We start from the raw sequence: 15,763 nt of genomic DNA on the forward strand, positions 1-15,763 counted from the left end.
AACAGATATAGGGGCTAATCCAAAATCCTTTGGAAATAATTCCACTGACTTCACTAGGCTTGGAATTGGGTCCATACTGAATGCTGAACAAGTAACAACAATGCAATTTATTTACATAGTATATCAAGTCAATGTTACATGCCTTCTCTCTAGGCACTGTAATAAGAAATGTCAATTACAGTGAAAATCAATTAAGCCTAGTTTAGATTTGATATCAAGAATATGTTGCTTTCTTTTGTTCTTTAATTACCTGAGCTACCACACTTTCACAGTGTTCACATTAAATCGCATCCTTAGTTTTCCTTCCAGACAGGATAAATCTTGTTAAACACAGGGCCATTAGGACTGAAGACCCTATTTATTTGATGCTCTTCTTTCACTGATAACACTCTATCCAGAAAATCATTTAAAATTACAACCCAAAGGTTTTTCTATTGATTTCCAGGGTAAATTAGATTGTTCTGCTCTTGTTTTGACAAGTGTTTTTTCATTTTTCATTCTTTTCTATTTAATCTTCATTCTTCCCACTTTCTGTTTTCTCCAGCTTTAAATCTTCATTAATGAAGCACTCCTGAAGTTTTACTTTCACCTGTTGGACACTCATGTTGTCTTAAATTATATAATTTCGTTTCCTTAAACTCCCAGAAACATAGGTAGGTGTCCGTCATTCTTATCATTATCTGGTTACTTATCATTCCAAGTAGTCATTCCACCTCTTCCTAATCTGCTGGGACAATGAGGCCTTGGAGAAAATGGCAGTAGAAAAAGTGGTTGGCACAAGTGTTTTTGGAATACTGATAGGCTCCTTGTGCTGCATAGTAAACACTTTGTCAATTGTCTGCACGATTTAAATTCATTTTATGCACAGGTGGCCTAATTCTGTTAGCTGCTGGACCCCTCAACTTTGGCAGAAGTTGGTGAGAATGGAGGATACTCAACACCTTGGAAGATCAGGGAAGGAATTACTGTTTGACCTATACACTTTTCCTAGCAAGATGTAATATAAATGTAAATATTCTGTCTCCCAATTAAAAAAAAAAATTCATAGGATGTCATCAATGAGTTCATTAATTGCTTTCACTTAAACTTAGGTATTAGACAGCATTCATGATTATACTTTAACTTCAGAAGGGTTCTCTTGCTGAAAAACACTAGAAATTCAGTGTGGCTGTGCAGCCTATAGTATATAGGCTCAAGATCAAAGAATTTTAACTCTACTGGTAGAGCCTGAGGAGTTTAGAAGCGCTCTAAGGCTAGTAGCTCTTGATTTCTTTCCTTTCAGTGCCTCCTCCTTGCCACTGATTTATTGTCAATAAACGAATATTCATACACTGTTTATATTTAACTACCTAGCGGTCTAAATGAGGATATTCCAAAAGGTTGCACCAGAAATATTAAATTGGATGTATTGCATATGTATAATGTATTTTCTTGTTAAATGTAATATCTAGAGCTGACTGAGAATTTTCAAAATGTTAACTTTTTTTTCCATGAAAAAAGGTGGTTGTGATTAAAATTTATGGCAATTCCTAAATTTGATTGTTTATCAATGATTTTTTTCACCCTTTTGGACAGGCTCTAGAAGGGTTATTTAAAACGCGCTATTCCAGCAAATGTAAAAGATTTGTAATGTAGCTAAATGAATGTCATGGGAACAAGTTCGATTTTTTTGGAATTCCATTAGCTTTGTGCTTGATATTTCAACATAAGCTCTGCATTAACTCCAGCCTTTCATGCTGAATTATCAAGGGCCATCTTCACCTAAGATTAGGCACCCACATAAGGAAGTAAGAGTGAGAACCCAACCTTATGTCCCTACATTATCTACCTGGCTCCTCCAAGCTGCATGCCTATCAGCAGCCAGAGCAGAAATAAAACTATCAAAAGCAGAAAAAATACTACAGTTAGACAATAGAAGTGTGACCTAGGTGGCATATTCATACAGTCTTGTAAACAATGTTCATTCAACCTTGTGTGTGTGTGTGACACACACACACACACACACACACACACACACACACACACACACACACACACACAGGTGGGTTTTTTCTAGTTCTTTCTGTTTTTATGCCTTGAAAACTATATGTAGGCATCTGTGATGCACTTCTTTCTGGAAGCCAAGTATATCAGCACCACAAAAAAAAGAGTACTTGTGGCACCTTAGACTAACAAATTTATTTGAGCATAAGCTTTCATGAGCTACAGCTCACTTCATCGGATGCGTTCAGTGGAAAGTACAGTGGGGAGATTTATATACACAGAGAACATGAAACAATGGGTGTTACCATACACACAGTAAGGAGAGTGATCACTTAAGATAAGCCATCACCAGCAGCGGGAGGGGGGAGGGGAACGAGCCTCTGATAGTGTGGCTGATGTGATTAGGCCCTATGGTAGTGTCCCCTGAATAGATGTGTGGACAGAGTTGGCAACGGGCTTTGTTGCCAGGATAGGTTCCTGGGTGAGTGGTTCTGGTGTGTGGTTGCTGGTGAATATTTGCTTCAGGTTGGGGGCTGTCTGTAAGCAAGGACTGGACTGTCTCCCAAGATCTGTGAGAGTGATGGGTTGTCCTTCAGGATAGATTGTAAATCCTTGATGATGCGTTGGAGAGGTTTTAGTTGGGGGCTGAAGGTGATGGCTAGTGGCCTTTGTTTTCTTTGTCCTCACCCATAACTATTTCACATTTGGGGACAATGTATACCTTAAATCAGCGGCACTGCTGAATTGGAATTAATTTGCAAAGTGGATACAATTAACTTGGGCTTGAATAGAGACTGGGAGTGGATGGGTCATTGCACAAAGTAAAACTATTTAACCCCGCACCGTTCCTCAGACATTCTTGTCAACTGCTGGAAATGGCCCACTTTGATTATCACTGCTAATGGTTTTCTTCCTCCCCCCACCCTCTTCCTGCTGGTAATAGCTTATCTTAGGTGATCACTCTCCTTACAGTGTGTATGGTAACACCCATTGTTTCATGTTCTGTGTATAAAAATCTCCCCACTGTACTTTCCACTGAATGCATCCGATGAAGTGAGCTGTAGCTCACGAAAGCTTATGCTCAAATAAACTTGTTAATCTCTACGGTGCCACAAGTACTCCCTTTTTCTTTTTGCGAATACAGACAAACACGGTTGTTACTCTGAAACCAGCACCAAAAAAGCTACTGTACATGAGTGTGTCTCCCTGACTGTTTTATTTCTTTGGGGGTAGCTGCTGCCTACAGTTTATCTATATTAGCAAACAAACAAAACTACATAGTGTAAAAATATAACAAGGGGGGGAAATGCAGACTCAGATATGGAGTGAAATTAGGAACAAGGAAATATTGCTGAAAAACTCATTTTACAATTTGCCCTTGGGAATCTAGGAATGTTTGATTTGCTTTTCCCCCCTCTAAAGCTGATCTTGGTGTCACAATACTGTCCATCAGAAAAAAACACGTTTAAAAGTGAACCCAATTTGGGCAAATGTCTATATTCATTAGAAATAACTATATAAAATGTGTATTTTTCATAGTGGAAAAACCACCAAAGAATGAACAGTTTCTCATAGGTACCAGGATACAGTTAAAGCAGTGGTTCTCAAACTATAGTACTGGTGACCCCTTTCACACAGCAAGCCTCTGAGTGCCACCACCCTAATTAAAAACACTTTTTTTATATATTTAACAGCATTATAAATGCTGGAGGCAAAGCGGAGTTTGAGGTGGGAGGCTGACAGCTCATGACCCCCCCCAAGTAATAACCTCCTGACCCCTAGTTTGAGAACCCCTGAGTTAAAGGCTTGCTATAAAAGATTAAAGGCTAGCTATAAAAAAAATTGTTTTAGAGGGGGTTAATTCAGACTTAAAAATTGATTATCCTCCTCTTTTCTATGGACCCAATACTGCCTAGGATGGTTTATGGCCACATGTATTGGCTGGTAAATAGCAAATACATAAATAGCATGGGAGGACAAACAGTCTGTCACCAGGTAATATCCTTTGTAGAAGCCTTACAAAGGAAATTATTATCCTGTTTGCACAAAGTAACTAGGGTTGGGGCAGGGCATGAAATAGATTTGGGGAGGGCAGATTTTATTCCTAGTCTGCAGGCTGCTTGTGGGATGTCTGTGCAGCCGCACTGTAGCTGTCACACCAGCTCCTATCCCAGATAAATCCTGAGCTCTGCTTTACGCTCATGATGGGGGTGTGAAGGTCACTGGATCCAATAGCCCCAGCATGAGTTTTTGGGTGACTCTCCATTTTGCTACCTTGCCCTTCCAAGTCGTCCTATGTATTTTGCCCATCTGATACACCCTGCCTGACACCTAGATTGTAAAATCCCTGTGTCAGGGATTGCCTCCTCTTCTCTGTATAGTGCCTAACACAATGGGCTCCTGATCCTTGAATGACATTTTTAGACATTGCCATAATAGAGAGAATACTAATAAACATCCACTAGCACTGACTTGTTTGACTCTAGCCTGCCCCCTTCCAGGAGGCACAGGGCATGTATAGTGTCTCCTCTCTTTTTAACCCCCACACATTTGGCTTGTCTCTGTCATGCCTGGCACACTCCCCTGGCATTGACTTTGTTAGTAAATATTCACCACTTTTTTTTTTTGTTCTCTTCTCCTTGTATGTTAAATTCATTTGCAGATTAACTGTTTTCCCAGCATCTTTGTGATATTAGCAAAGAGTGTGTTTGAGTTTTAAGGCCTAAAGTGTTTGATTCTTGACCTGTATTCAAGAACTTCATGTGATCAACTATTGAGCTATACATCATTATTGCTGGTGACTCCATGTTTGTGGCAATATAGATGTCTAGGGAAAACTAATATTAAAAAAAAGTGTCTACAGAAATATGGTATAAATAAGAGTGGGTGATAAGAGGTGCCTCTGATCTAATTATGTTCTGTGATTGATATGAGGAATTTGTTATTGCAGATGTTATCTGTAATGGATGAAATAAGGATCCATTGAAAAAATGACTTAACTAATTAAGAACTGCCAGTTTCACATCTGTCCATGATAATGACTGGATTAGAATTCCCTTTACCTTATTGACCAGGTAATCTAAAGATACCATAAAAGAAATTCCATATTAATTAGGTAAAATGAAAATGTCAAAAATAGAACACAGTAAAATTAATCATGGGAAAGCAATTTTCCCTTAAAGAGTTGTTTTTTTTCTCACACTCTAGGAAAGACAGAGGGCTAGACAGTTTGGGGACAGGATTTCCAACTTTCTAATCACACAAAATCAAACATCTATGCTTCTCCCCCTACCCCGCCTCTTCCCTGAGGCCCTGCCCCTTCCCTGCTCCTTCTCCAAGGCCCTGCCCCTCCTCGCTCCATTCCCCTTTCCCTCCATCACTCACTTTTACCGGGCTGGGGTGCAGAAGGGGGAATGAGGGCTCCAGATGGGGGTGTGGGCTCTGGAGTGGGGCCGGAGATGAAGGGTTTGGCGTGCGGGAGACTGCTTTGGTCTGGGGAAGGAGATTGGGGTGCAGGGTAGGGGTATGGGCTCTGGGCTGGGGATATGTTCTGGGTGGGGCTACAAATGAGGTGTTTGGGGTGCAGGAGGGGCTCAGGGCAGGGTGTTAGGGAGGTGTGGGCTCCAGGATGGAGTTTGGGTGCAGGAGGGGACTCCTGACTGGGGTAGGGTGTTGGTGTGTGGGAGGGAGCGCAGGGTCCAGCCGGTGCTTACCATGGTCACCATGTCCCTGCAGCCCTAGGTGCATAGGTGGCCAGGGAGGCTCTGTGTGCTACCCTTGCATCCACAGGCATGCCCCCACCCTGCCTCCGCAGTTCCCATTGGTCATGCTCCCTAGCCAATGGGAGCTGCAGAGCTGGCACTCAGGGCAGAGGCAGCACACAGAGCCTCCCTGGCTGCCCATGTGCCTAGGAGCCATAAAGACCTGGAGGCCACTTCTAGGAGCTGCACGGAGCCTGCCTTAGCCCCAGGCCCCGCTGCGCTGCCAACTAGACTTTTAATGGCCTGGTTGAAAACTGGACGCCTGGCAACACTAGTTGGGGAGTGCAGACTGACAGAATCCCACTAGTTACAGAGGAGAGAGAGAGAGAGGCCAGCTCTATTCCTTACTGCAGGGGTGGTAATGTATCTGTTCTTTCTGTATTCTGTATAGTGTTGTGTTTAAACTCTGATCATCTCTGATTAAATAATTCCATTTGAACATGTTGTTTGACAATCTTGAATTGTTATTAAATTCAGACATGCAACAATTTACCCATCTTGCCTGTCTTCCCTGTGGCATATGTGCAAAGGCAGGGTGGGTGGGGGGAGAATTTGTGGGTTAGCAGATGGTGTGGGGGACACTGTTCATTCTCGGGCAAAGTCTGACTTCCATCTCCCAAGAAGGCCACTCATGGGTACCAGAGCAGAAATGGCGGCAGTCATGTTTGATTACTGATACACATTGGTTCACCAAGTCCCTTCAGTTCACTCAGACTTTGAGAAGTGTATATATCAGCATTAAGGCTTTGTAAAAGCCTTGGAAAGCATTGCTTCAATAATTAAATAGTTTGACAAGCATCATCTATGGGAAAGGTTGGCACTCTGTTGCCTATGCCACTCTAGTTCTATATTTTGCAATAGAGTGTGTTGGTCTAATCAAATACATCCTATTTATGTTAATGGGAATTGCATGATGAAAACTCCAAAGTGCTGCTTCAGAAATCCCTCAGTTCATGAGCCTTACTCCTTCCCCGCCCCCCACCCAACCCCAACCCACTATCCTTTGTACTTGGACACTTGTTATGGTTAAACTTCTAGGCATATTTTAAAGTCTATCCTCATCCTCTCATAATGTCTAGAGTACAAAGTGACATTTTTGCATATCTGTATCTGCCCAATGCAATAAAAGTACTTGAATAATGTCCCAGCAGGCTCAATGTATTTGTAATCTCCTAAAATTTCTGTGTACAATCTAGTAGGCTGTTCTCCAGAAACATTTCTGGTTTTGTTTTGTTTTTTTAACACCAGTTTGAGAATGAATTGCTATTTCGTGCCTGATAATTTGTACAGCTGCATGATGGTAATCAAGCATTAGGCTAAGACTTTCAAATCCAAAGCTTGAGCTTGTGAAGAGGTTGCTATAAAATTTCACCTTCTGATGCTGTGAGTAAGAGAGGAAAGGAGAAAGGAAATGCTAGGGAATAAATTAATGTTACCATAGTAATAACTGAATTCTGGAGCCTTCCTGAAGAAAACTAAAGGCACTTTCTGGCATCTCTCTTTTATCATTTCATCCTGCAATAATTATGGGTCATTGAGATGAATAACCTCTAGAGTAAGTTAGGAGTAACAGAATAATATCCCACTTAGGAAACCATCCAGCAATGTTAAAGATGACCTGCAAAATCAAAAATAAATATGGGGCCAGTGTCTTTTTATTTTTTCTTCTTTATGATTTATAAAGAAGGCCTGGTGTGGGGTGGCTTTGTTTTTCACATTAGAAATTCAGGTTTTATCTGCTCTGAAAGACTCTATGGTAACTGAAAAACTAATGGAAAAATTGCATCAAAAGAACCAGGAGTTTGAAAGTTTAAGTAAATGGGTGAGGAGGGGATTTCTAGTCAACTATTCAAAATTCTCTGGATCAGATCTTCAGCTGGTTTAAACTGGCATATATCCGTGAAAGATGGTGAGTGATGCTACATTGATTTATACCTGCTGAGGAGCTGGGCCATTGTTTTTGTTTTGTTCTGTTCACACTTACTTAATGTTAATAGCTAGCTAACATTATGGGTGAAGGACATTTTTGCTAAAGATTCAAGCAGCCGTGCTTCTTCAGTTAAGGTTTTGTAGTAAATGTGCATGGAAGCCCTCACGTTTTTTCCACCAAACTTAGGGAAACCAAGCTTAACATTACTGATAAAGGTAACAGAGGAAGCAAGTAGAATTTAATTAAAAAGAAAACAACAAACCTTAATTATACCTCAGAGAGAAACAAAAACAAACAAGCCCATTTAAAAAAAGAAATCCCTTGCTGATCACCCAGTCTAATTAATATATAAATATAAATTGGCCTCTGCAATTGGGGAGAAGGGAGAAACTGGAGAAAAGTCAGGCTTGTGCAACAGTCCTGCAAACAATCATGCACATATTTGACTTTAAGCAAATGAGTGGGCCTAATGGCTTCATGCATTTATAAGCATTTGCAGGACTGAGGCCTTAGCAATACAGATATTCTGTTAGTTTGGTTTAAGGCCCATGTGACTGACATTTTGTATTCCTTGTTTCTGTCATGTGGTATTGCTGAATGTTACCAATAATTTGGGCAGGGAGGTTGGGTATATTGCTAAATATTAGTCAAGCATGACCCCAAAAAAATAAATAAATCTGAAACAAGGCTGTAGTTACAGATGAAAAGGTTTGTTTACATTGGAAAATGTAATCCGTGTTTTGGTTTTTTTTCAATGGATAGCATGTCCCAGTGCATTGGAAAACAAGATTTATTCAGGTTTCAGAGTAGCAGCCATGTTGGTCTGTATTCGCAAAAAGAAAAGGAGGACTTGTGGCATCTTAGACTAACAAATTTATTTGAGCATAAGCTTTTGTGAGCTACAGCTCACTTCATCGGATGCACTGAGCTGTAGCTCAAAAGCTTATGTTCAAATGTTGTTAGTCTCTAAGGTGCCACAAGATTTATTCAGGTAATGCTAAACTGAAGGCTGTTAAGACGTGTGTACAGTAATACTGCCAACTATTCAAGTTGAACTATACAGACCTGGGAAACCTCTTAATCCTGTGGATCTTAAAGTTACTTCTGGTTTAAAATATTTATGAACCTATCTCAGGGTTGACAGTTTTTAAATTAACAATAATAAAATATTTTGCCCTTCTTTAGTATTTTCTACCTGAGAATCTCCATGCTTTTCAAACTTTAATAGTTAGCCCTGTCTCACCAGGAGCCATAGCAAATACTGTTATCCATGTCATTATACAGATAGGGAAACAGATTCTGCTAAATGACTAGAAATGATCAAAAATTTCTGTCAACATGCTTTTTCAATGGGAAATGGCTATTTGCTTAAATGATTTTTTTTTTTTTGGATTTTTTTTTATCAACTGAAAAGCGGAACCTGAAAACTTTGTTTCTTGCCAGCATTTTGCTCAGCCTACTAGAGATTTAAACCTCAAACACTTACATTTCAGTTGCCAAATCCCAAATAAAATTCTAAGGAAAACTTTGAAAATTATATACACAAATTTCCATCCAGCTCCATAAATTACTTTACTCAGGATAACACAGAAAATCTATGGCTGCACCCTAATCGCCAAATCAACATGCCCCTCTGTTTACAAATACTATTGTCCACTTATCTATCTAACAATAGAATTTCACTCTAATTTTTAACAGATAAAAACAGATTTTAAAATGTTGTTAAAGCTGCATAGGTTGGGAAAAGTATCTGTACATCTGGGTATAGTGCTTAGATTATCTACAAATATAAAATTAGTTTTTAAAAATTATGACAAAGTACATAATCAACAATAATCCAAATTTAGGTGAATAGATTTAACAATACAGTTTAGATATTCGAATCCGAATACTCGGGTACATCACTCATGAAAAGTTTATAAGGAGATTTGGTTGTGGAAAGCAAAATATATCCATGAGTGGAGATTGTCCCTCAGTAATTGAGAATTAGGTTTGTTGTCCATTTAGAAAATACAATTCATGAGGAAAGTATTTGTTACTTTCCTGACTGCGCTTCTCATTGGCACTCTAGCTCATCCCTCCAGGTATTGCCGATGTCCAATGATGTGTTCTGTGGAGATGTCCCTCAACCACCTGAATGGCGTCCGACACCATGAGTTGCCACATCAGCCAAGCATAGCGTTGATCGATTCCGCATTCTCTCAGCACTCGCTCTTTGCTGGGGTCCCATGTGCATAAGGCTCAGACAATCAGTGCGTGTGTCTGGACCTGGTAACTCTTAGCTGTCAAGGTTTCAACCAGAGAGGCATATTTCTCTACCTTTCGAGCTCGGGCATCGTGGAAGGCCAGGGTCCTGTTCTGAAACAGCACTGTGACATCCACCGTGATGATCTTTTTCTGGTCCTCATTGGTGATGACTGTCTGGTCACAGTTGGCTGTCTGTTCCGGGGATGGCGGAGTTTACAGCAACCTTCCCCCTGGGTGGCGGATGGCTCTGGCCAAGGTGATCTTGGATGGCGTTGTGTTGCAGCTGCCAAGGTCTCGAATGGGGCTTGCAGCTACAGAGGACGTGGGGGAGTGTCTCATTGACATAGCCACGCTTCCTGCATCACTTGTCCTGATTCCTGTGGTGGACAGCTCTGTTCAGTGGGATGCAGTTGAGCCAGGCCCTGTGGATGAACATCCAGTCAGCAAATTGGGTGAAGCTGTCCCCAGGGAGGAAGTGGTTGCTGGCGTCCCACTTGCACGTCACCTCGAACACCTTGCCCTGGTCCGGCTTCCGTTTCAGGTTTTCCATGTATTGGCAGCAGATGGCATCCTTCAGGGTCCTCTCCAGCATGGTTCTAACACTTTAGAGTGATGATAGTGTGATCTGTATTCTTCACCTGTGGCACCAGGACTCCCAGCTCCTGGTGTACCTCGCATCACATGCAGGGGCAGCCGATACCCTTTTCCAGTCATTGCATAGCATTGCAGGCACAAGTCCAGAGCGAAGCAGTCTCCTGTCTCTTCCAAATTCACCTTCCAGTGAGCCGCTCGGGTACGTGGCGACATCTTGGTGATTTGCTTCTTGCCTGCATCCTGCGGAGCACTCTCTCTGTGATGTTCCTTACTGTGGCATCTGGGCATGTCAAAGCTGTGAGTTATCACGGCAACGTCGCACAGATCGCCCATTCGAGGGATGTTTGCGCTGCCCTGCCTGTGCAAGACATACACCACTTCATTACTGGCCCTCTGGGGAAGAAGCATCCACTTCTTCACCAGCTATTGGATGGTGGTGTCTGCCTTGTTCAGAGGTACCTTTGCCACAGCAGATCCCCTCAGGAAGAATGAGGTATGGGGAATCGGGAAGGTGTTCTTCTCCATAGGATCTCTGTCATTTCCTTTCTAGCTGAGGAATCTGCCTAGGATTTCTGGTAAATGTGCCTAACTAAAACAAAAGTAAAGTTCTTTGCCTTTGTTTATCTCCAGACCATATTTTCATGAGCGCCAGGTTTGTATAATTTTTGGTGGTGCCCAGAACAGGTCCAGGAAGAGCCATCCCAGACCAGGGCAACTGCCCCAGGCCACGCGCTTTGGTGGGCCCAGCGTTTCAGGGGGATGCAGGGTCCAGGGCAGTCTGGGAGGTTAGCAGGGGGTCTGGCACCAGCAGCAGTGAGTGACCCAGACCCAGCCCACCCCACTCAGCTCCATCCCACCCCCACTGACTCCTGGCATCACTTGGGGGAGGGGCAGAAGCTGGAAAGAGGCAGGGTGGAGACTTGGGGGAAGGGGTAGAATGGGGGCAGGGATGGAGCAGAGGTGGGGAGGGATTTAAGTGAGGGGATGGAGTGGGGGCAGGGCAGAGCAGGGATGGGAGGAGATGGGGGGCTTGGGGGAAGAGGTGAAGTGGGCTTGGGCCAGGTTGCTCGCTGCTACTAGTGCCAGGCCCCCTGCTAACCACCCAGGCCACCCTGGACCCAAGGTCCCCACTGAAGTGTGTGGTCCCCCAAAGCTCAGAGCCTGGGGAGGTTGCCCCAGTCCCTCCTATGGATGGGATGGCTCTGAAAATGTAAGCCCAAACGTTGGTGGAGCTGGTCCCACCTTCCTGAATACTGGTGAAGCATGGGCCCCACGGGCCCATATAACTCGCCACCTGTGCATATTTTCATCATGCACTCCAGAAAAAGGGATTTGAAAGAAAGTGAGTGTTTCTGTTTTTCACCTACAGTAAAGGGCTGCAGCCAGACTCCTGCTTTCTCCCCCCCCCCTTCTAGGAAATATATCTCATATAAATCTTTAAAGGTCAGTCTTCCATTGCTACTTCAAAGCTGCCTGCACTGCCTCCAGTAGTTTCAAGTCCTGTTGCTTTATCAAAAGATTAAGCTAAAGCTCTCTGTGACAAATGCCAGGAGCAGCAACAACCGCACTGCCAGATATGAACTTATAACAAGCAGGAAGATATGAGATTTGAGAACTAGAGATGGGTCTGTGGCACAAAATTCAGATGTAGAATTCAAACACATCAAAGTATGAGGGCTTTCAGATTTGCAGTTTTTGCTCAGCTTATTATAGAGAAAAGCCAACTCCAGTAGTCAGCTCTGGATCCCAGTTCAGTTTTGGAACACGTCTCCCCACTACATTTTGTTATGTTTGTATCAGGATTTCGGTTAAGGTCCGTTTCTAATTCCATGTTTAGAAAAGATTGCTGATTGCCCCCCCAAATGTGCATGTCTAGTAAGGTGGGGTTAGGGCAGTTCACAATAGGTGGGAAACTCTTCCCCTGTCCTGTCTTGTGATCCTTGCTGGGGAGTATAGCAGTAGTGAGGGACCAGAGTATAATCCATTTCTCATTTAGGAGACAAAAGGGGACTTGGGAGGTTTTTATAGGCTGTAGTTGAAGCTAGCAGTCAAGGCAGGTGGGCAAATTACCTTTTGGGTGGAGATTAGATCTGAAATGGTTCAGCCCAAAAGGAATTTTTCGGAAAGCTATGAACTTGTGAAAACAAGGTGTTTCAAAATTATTTAGTGTTTGCTATTGGCATATATGAATTATATAGGAGTATACTGATCAGCTGAACCCTGGTTATCTGAAATTTGGAAATTTCTTCTGAAATGAGAATTCCATGTCCTTTACTTTTGGGTGTGTCCTCTGGGGTTTACTGTATATATGTGTGCGCATAAGAATAACTCCTCCATTTTCAGGGTAGGCCTCACATTTTCCATCCATCCTTTACCCATATGTTTCTCCTCTTTCATCCCATCTCTTAGCTCCTCCTTCGTCTCCCTGCCCCCCTTCTCGGATCAGTGGCTAAGTAGTTGCTACTTTTCTTCCTCCCCTTACCAGAAGGTACAAGACTTCAGGAACAGGAGGTTGCACATGTGGCTGTGTCACCAAGTGGATGTATTTGCACATGTGGATGTGGGTGCTCAAATGCCTGAGGAATGGAAGGGGTGGGGGGAGAGAGCGAAAGGAGTGGTTGGGTCTCATTCAGTTGTTTTGGTTCTGTCATTGGAGTGGCTAAACACTACAACAGTTTACCAAATCCAAGGCGTGGCTGGTGCAGCCCATCTCTGATATGTGTGTGTGTGTGTGTGTGTGTATATATAGATATAATTATATAATCTGAAGATATGCAAGGCTCAATTCTAATGGACAAAGCACTGGCAAAAGTATGTGCTATCTATTTGTGTCTGCATACTTCAGTGCAGTCATGAGATTTTAACTTTCAAGTAATTCAGTGTTGCCAACCCCACTGTCTCATAAATCAAAAGATGAAACTCTAAAAAATCAAGAGATTTGGTATATAAATCATGAGTTGCTATTTTTTTCAACTATAAACCAATCTAGATATATTGACGGTTGGTTTATAAACTTCATTAGTGGTGTATTTAATTTCTAACAGGCCAGAGCTCTTTATAAAAATATTACTACATCTGAAAATGCTTTACAAAAACTTTTTAAAAACCCTACCTCTTCTCACCACATAGCTATCTCATTTTAAGCTTACAATGACAGATTTTCTTTTATCAATGGTGCTACATTTTAATTTGTCAGAGCCCAAGCTCTGGTTGGCATGGGGCACCTTAACTAAAGGCAATATAGTGAAATTTTGTGTAAGCAAACCTTCGTTTCATAGTGTGTGTGCGGGAGGAATAGGCTGGAGGAGAGGGGGTTAGGCCCTGGGGTACGAAGTGGGGTTAGGCCCCTAAATGTGTGTGTGGAGGGGTAGGCCTTGCCCTGGGGAGGTTAGCCCCCAACATGGGGTGGGTAGGATCGAGGTGGAGGAGGTAAGCCCTGGGGAGGGGGACATAGGAGGCAGGCCTGATCTGGATTGGGGGGGTAGGAGCTAGGGCTCAGGATGGGGTGGGTGGGGCCAGGCCCAGTCTGGGGTGTGGTCAGAGGAAGGCCCAGCATGCACAGGGGTCAGGGGGACATGGCCAAGCTGACTAAGCACAGCAGAGCCTCCTGCCCAGCAGGGGCAGTGGTGGTGGTGGGGCCTGGAGTCTGCTCCGTAGGCCGGACCAAGGGAGGAGGCACAGACCCACCCACAGCCAAGTGGCTGTGGTGGGCAGGATGCTGGTGCTGTTCACCAAGCTGCTGTACTGGTTCCCAGTGCTGCTGTTGAAGGAGGAGATTAAGCACACCCTGACAGGACTGCAGTACTTGGGCAAAATGAGAAGCTTCATGAGAATCATGCCAATAGAAAAAAAATCCTGTGATTTGAGAGTTCTATCACGAGATCATGAGTGAGGCTTAATTTCACTTAAAAATGGCATCTCTCATGATAAATTTGTGAGAGTTGTGAGTAATTAGACCTGTATGCAGTGCACCTGCAGAAGTGTAGCAGCACCATGGCACAAATATACTTGAGTCTCAATATGTCCTTTTTATAGGTTCACTGATACATATTAGGATATATGAAAAGTCTCTAGAAAATTTGAACAATTTTCACTCTGCATTCCTGGATTATTTTTTTTAAGTTTAATTTAGCAGCAGTGGGGAAGTGGTAATTGGCTAGCAAACTACCATAACTGCTAAGACCAATGCAACATTTTTTGAAAGGCTGCATGCCTCAAGTCAAGTTCTGTGGTTTATAAATTGTCGGAGAGGAGGAATGAGGGATGGTTGTGTTCATACTGTGAATCACACTTTAGGTAGTGCTGCTGCTTAAGATGATATGGGCAATTGCCCTACATGACCCAAGAGCAAGTCTTTCAGTGTGCAAGGTGCAGAAAGGCCTCAGAATGCACAGTATGGTACATAAGGAACTGCTGTGATTTGCAGTGGGAGCTGAGAGATGAAAATACAAGTGGAGGACTCTCCTTTTCTTCACCTGAAACCCACAAATGTTCAGAATGCATCTAGCTGATGAATTCCTACTGATGCCAGTTGCAGTGACTGTCAACAAGATATTCAGATCACATTTCAAGGAGCAGTAAAAGATTTATAAGAGAACTGGAATTTTTCAATTTGCTCTGCTCTCTCAAATGCTCTACCAGTTTAGTTGTGAGCTGTATTATGTTGTTGATTTGCCAATACAGAGAGTCAAATACAGTCTTGTGCCTCCTTAAGAACTGAAAGTCTCATCATCTTCAAGTTCATTATTTTTATTGCAATTTTCAACAATACAAATAGTAGAGGACAAAGTGACAGTAACACAGTAAGGAAGTAGTAAAATCTGTCATTAAAGAAATAAGAAAAATTTATGAAATTGTTACAGATAAAGTAAAAATTGGGATTGCACATGAGGGACACAAATAAAAATACATCCTAGACTACTGCATCTTTAAATACAATAGATATGGAAAAATATTACAAGAAATTCAGTATTCTTTCTATTTTTATACTGTTCTGATAAGACTTTTATTTTATTCATAAATCTTTTATCTTGCCCTAGCAAATTCTTCAGAGATCCATAGTGAAAGTTCTGCTTTTCTTTTGTAAGTGGTAGATGTGTGTACAACATCCTCAGGTATTAATTCTTACCATTCTAATCATCCAGACAAAATCAAGAGTGAATTACAACAGAGTGATCACAATATTGTTACAATCGGGCTTTTAATTTCAATCATTAAGGTTTGTCTACAATCACTTGTAAGAGAGGCT

General features: G+C 42.3%; 1 protein-coding gene across 8 annotated transcripts in view; it reads left to right on the top strand.

Annotated features, from left to right (window-relative positions):
- GABRG3 (gamma-aminobutyric acid type A receptor subunit gamma3) overlaps window positions 1–15,763 on the top strand; it is a 524,307-nt gene that overhangs the window by 91,675 nt on the left and 416,869 nt on the right. Inside the window, exons 3-4 of one of the 8 annotated variants that reach the window (XR_005290557.2) lie at window positions 545–653; window positions 869–1,521. The exons of 6 other annotated variants lie outside the window; for them this stretch is intronic. The gene's annotated coding sequence lies outside the window, so the exon portion shown is untranslated. Of the gene's footprint in view, window positions 1–544; window positions 654–868; window positions 1,522–15,763 lie in introns of those variants that run through there. One more of the 8 variants, XR_005290556.2, reaches the window with a different exon arrangement.

Source organism: Dermochelys coriacea, chromosome 1 (genome assembly GCF_009764565.3).
Source record: "Dermochelys coriacea isolate rDerCor1 chromosome 1, rDerCor1.pri.v4, whole genome shotgun sequence".
NCBI classification, from domain to species: Eukaryota; Metazoa; Chordata; order Testudines; family Dermochelyidae; genus Dermochelys; species Dermochelys coriacea.